Source organism: Sarcophilus harrisii, chromosome 1, assembly GCF_902635505.1.
Source record: "Sarcophilus harrisii chromosome 1, mSarHar1.11, whole genome shotgun sequence".
In the NCBI taxonomy this organism is placed as follows: Eukaryota; Metazoa; Chordata; class Mammalia; order Dasyuromorphia; family Dasyuridae; genus Sarcophilus; species Sarcophilus harrisii.
In genome coordinates, this window is record NC_045426.1 from 271,936,008 (window position 1) to 271,941,233 (window position 5,226).

Sequence of the window (5,226 nt, forward strand, 5' to 3'; positions counted from 1 at the left end):
TTTCTAAGATAGTTATTTAAGTATTCTGTGTAAATTAGGGCAATTTATGGTTTTGTAAATATTCATTCCATTTAGATGGTCAATTTTATTGTCACATACTTGGGCAAAGTAGTTGCTTGTAATTAATTTAATTTACATTTTTCATTTTTAATACTGGTAATTTGATTCTTTTTAATCAACTTAACTAATGACCTGTTTCTTAAAGCCAGCTTCTAGTTTTATTAGTTCTTTTTTTCCCCTAACTTTATTAGCCTTTCTTTTGATTTTCAGGATTTCCATTTTGGTGTTAATTGGGAATTTTAAATTTGTCTTTTTTCTAGTTTTTTACTTGCATGCCCAATTCATTTATCTGCTGTTTCTTTTATTGATCTAAGCATTTAGATCAAATCAGCTTTCCCCCAAAGTACTGCTTTTGGCTGGAATCCCACAAATCTAAGTATAGTCTCTCCATCAAATTATTGTTTCTATGATTTGTTCTTTGAGTCATTCATTCTTAAGGATTGGATTATTAAATTTGCAATTAATTTTTAATCTGTGATCCAAAAGACCTTTATGGAATACATTTTATTGCATGGTTCAAAAAGATCACATTTAATATTTCTGCTTTTATTATTAGGTTTTAAAGCTTTAATACAAGTTTTTTAAAGGTGCCTTGAACAGCTGAGAAAAAGACATACTACTTTCCATTCCCATTTAATATTTTCCAGAGGTCTATTATATTTTTTCTAAAATTCTGTTTTTAATTCTTTCTTTTTTTTTTTTAAAATAGTTGATATATCTAGCTCTGAGAAAGGCTCCATACTAGTGTTGTTTTACTATTTTCTCCTGTTATTTATATAACTTTTTCTTCAAGAACTTGGATGCTAAGAAATTTGGTGTCCATGTTTAGTACTGATATTAACTTACTGTCTTTGCTTCTTTTCTTTGAACAAGATGTAATTTCCCTGCTTATTCCTTTTAATTAGGTCTATTGCTTTTGCTTTTGTCTGAAATAATTTTCATGCCTGCAATTTTTATTTTTACTTCAGCTGAAGGATGGTAGATTGTGCTCCAGCCTCTTATTTTAACTGTGTGTTTTTCCCATTTCAAGTTGGATTTTGCTTTCTAAACTATTCTATCTGCTTCATGATTATGTGTGTTTATTTCATTCACATTTAGTTGAAAGCTATTTGTATTTTCCTCCATCCTATTCTCTTCGATCAATTTTTAAAAACATTGTCCCTGTCTCAAATGTCCATTTTGCTTCTGACCACTGTCTCCCCTTAATATACTTCTCTTTTCATCCTTTCCTTTTCTTAGCTCCTTTTTCTCCTACTTTCCTTCGGTAAGAGCAATCTCTATATTTAACTCTGTGTGTGTGTGTGTGTGTGTGTGTGTACATACACACACATACACCCATTGATTTTTCCATCTGAATCAGTTCAGATGAGATTAAAATTAGTTTTATCTGCTCCCTTCACTATAAAAACTTTTATGTGAAATAATTTTTCACATTCTTTTCCCCTCCTTCCTCCCCATCCCTCTTTCTTATCTTCTTTTCTTTTGAGATCATTCCAATTATGATGGACACATTGATGTGCTCTGTAGATTCTTTCTAGCTGCCCTGAGAATAATAATTCAGTGTATAACATGTATCATCTTCCCTTTTGGGACTATACATACTTTAATCTTATTCATTTCCTTATGATTTTTTACTCATATTTGCTTTTTATGTTTAAATCTATGTTTGACTATCACAAGTCTGATCTTTTCATCAGATGTGCTTGAAATTCCTCTATTTCATTGCATATCCATCTTCCTCCCTTCCCTCTCCCCATTTAGGATTTTACTATTTGTTGGGCAAGTTATAATTCCAGCTCTTGTCTTTCGGAATACTATATTCCATACTCTCCACTCCTTTCATGTGGAAGCTACTAAATCTTTTGTGATCCTGACTGTGGCTTCACAGGTATTAGAATTGTTTTGGCCTACTAGCAGAATTTTCTCCTTGATTTGGGAGCTCTAGAATTTGGCTATAATATTCTTGGGACTTTTCATTTTGAAATCTTTTCAGTGAGTAATCATTGGATTCTTTCAATTTTTATTCTACCTCCTGGCAACTCAAAGGGATTTTCCTTGATTATTTTTTGAAATGTGATGTCTAGGTTCCTTTTCTTCTAATTTATTTTATTGTGGCTTTCAGGTAGTTAATTTTTTTTTCTCTCATATCCAGGAATAGCTTTATTTGAATTACTAGCCATAACTTGACACTTTTTGCTAAGAGTTTACATAACAATCATTTGTTTTGATGAGCCCACATAATAGCATTTGCCTCATCCCAACATTTTATATCATTTCATGTTATCCTCTCCAGTGGGAATACCCTCCTCCCTCTTGAAGATAGTTCTGAAACAAAAGGATATTAGTGACAAATGGACAAAGAAACAAAGTACTAGTGGTCTCATCTTTATCATTTTACTACCAATTATGAATTAAGTTAAATTGGTCTTTGGAATTGATTTTTTAAAATTCTTTTTTAAGGTCTCAATTAGGCTAATCAATTTGCAAACCTGCACTGCTTCAGCACCTCACCAAATCCTGAGGTCACCCTGGTTCTGGGTAAATTAAGAACTACTTCATCTCATAGCAGCAAGGATCCAATTGCTACTGCTGTGGCTGGTGGCACCCTGGCTGGGCTCCCTGAGGCTCCTGGTAGGTGGCAGGCAATGCAGGCTCAGCGTTACTCCCATCACCACAGCTACCAGTAATGGCATGACCAAGAGTGTGACTGACAGCAGAACCCACAGCTATTCCAGCTGAGGTGGTAGCCATTTGGGCCATCAAACCTGGGTGCCTGGTTGCAGATGGTGAAACTGCTGCTGGAGGATGAGTTGCTGGTGCAGGTGCAGCCCTCGCTGGGGGGGACCCAATTGGATGGGGGCATCCAGGAGGTCTAGCTCCTGCATCTACATGACTCATTTGACTCCTAAGGGTTGAAGTCCTGGGGAAAAGTGGTCGTCAAAAAATTCTAAAATGATCTCTTCTTGACCTATTTTCCTGGTCAGTTGGTTTCCAATGAGATATTTCACATTTTTTCCCAGCCTTTTGACTATTTTCTTTTCTTACTAAATCATGGAACTGTAAGCTTCCACTTGACCATTTTTAAGGAATTCTTTTCTTCAAGGAGAATTTGTATTTTTTTTTTTTTATTACCATTTGATCAATCCCATTTTCAAGAAGTTATTTTCTTCAGTATTTTTTTTTAATACTTTAGACTAAGCTATTTTTTTCATTAATTTTTTCTTGCATTACTCTCATTTCTTTGCCTAATTATTCCTCTACCTCTATTCTTAGGGGAAAAAAAAATCTTTCTTTGCCTCTTCTGGGAATTCTTGTTAGACATACATCCTGATAAGCATTTTTTTTTTCCTTTGAGGTATGCTTGTAGATGTTTTCAAGTCATGGCTGTCTTTGTTTTGTGTACTGAGTTTCTTTCATTATAGTTGCTTTTTATTATCAGATTCTTTTCTTTTTTTGTTTGCTTTTTCCTTCTATATATTAACTTATGTTTATTTCTGAGGGGGGGCAGGGCAGGGAGGGAAGAAGAGCCAATTCTGAACTTCAGGCTTTTCTGTCCTGTTGTTTTCACAGCTAGATTTGGAGGGAGTCTGTAAATTTTGGATATTTCTAAGGCAATGATATCTGGGAAGAAGTATAGTCACTGTCCTCTTGGTCTGTGTTCTGGTCCACAAGTAGGCAGGGACTCTGTTTGAACTGGTAATGGGCAGTAGAGTTGCCAAATGGCACTTAATTCAGTACTCAGTTCTAGCACCAGGGTTTCCTGTAATTTTTCTAACCAGTGTTGTCTCTTCTACAATGCCTAGGTTTCAGCCAGCCTCTAATCTGTCTCTGCAGATTACTTTTTCTGTCATCCTAACCTGTTCTAGGCTAGGAAAAAAAATGACTCACTGTGCCACTTTGTGGTCATGCCACCTAAATTTCAATTTGATAAATTTTTAAGTTGTTTAGAGAGGAATTGTTGGGAGAGCAAAAATGCTCTATTCTGCCACGTCTTCCATATTTGAAATGTTTTTAATGCCAGGAAATTTTGTTGTCCATGGTATTTTTGGATAAATCAGGTTGTATAGTGAACACTCAACCACTGGATCATAAAAAAAGAGATAGGAATATTTCGTTATTTATAAGCTTTGCCCAAGAAGCACAAGCTGTAGAAGTTATGGCTATGAGGACAAAAAGATCCTCCTTGCCTTGATGGTAGTTAATGTTGTCTCAGGAGACATAATGAGAATAGCAAGTAAAAAGTATGGTGAAGAAACCCACTTTAAAAGCAGATAAAACCACTGTTTTGCTTTCTGCTTGTAAGGGATACAGAGCTCTATTCAAAAAGCAAGTTCTAAGAAGTTTTATACTTTAAAGCAAATTGTACAAATGTAGGCTATTAGGGATTTGCTAAATTTTGGAACAACTAGATTAAAATCGCTAAAATAAGCATAAAGTCCAGTCCTGCAGTCAAAAGTAAAAGGAGAGAAAGAAAGAGGAGTTTTTACTTCCCTAAAGTCACAAGGGTCAATGAATAATTTTTGTCTTTTAAGAAAATCAGAAAATGTAGGTTGCTTAAAATTCAATATCAATATAGGTGTATCCATAAAACAAAGGAGTAACATGCTCTCCCAAAACCATGGTGAATTAAGAGGTAAGAGATTAGTTTAGTGAAAAACTAGGGTCTGTTCTACAAATATCCAGCAGATGACTCTGACCATGGATTTAGAGCTGGAAAAGCCACAAAGAGCCTGCACTCGACCTTGTCATTTTGAAAATGAAGAAGCTGAGCCCCAGAAAAGTTAAGTGACTTGCCTAGTCAGTCCTAGAGACAAATTCAACCTTGGGTCTTCCTTGACTCCAGGTCCAATGCTCTATCACTGGGTTACCACCCACCTCTGTGAAGGAAAGGTTTTATAATCTTAAACTCACTGGAGAATGAATTTGTTTTTCTCCTTTCTTCTCCTCCTTTACTTCTATATCTCATGATAATCCTCATCTGTGAGGATACTCTTATTTTCAAAATTAGGATAATGAAGGTTTGCTGCCATATGAGTCAGGCAGCCCTATCCTAATTGGAAAGCTTCTTAACTCCAAATGTAGCACCTTACTTAATTAAAGCCAACAGACGATACCTGTTGCAAAGCAATTTTGGGCATGAGTACAAATAATAAAAACAAAAAGTGA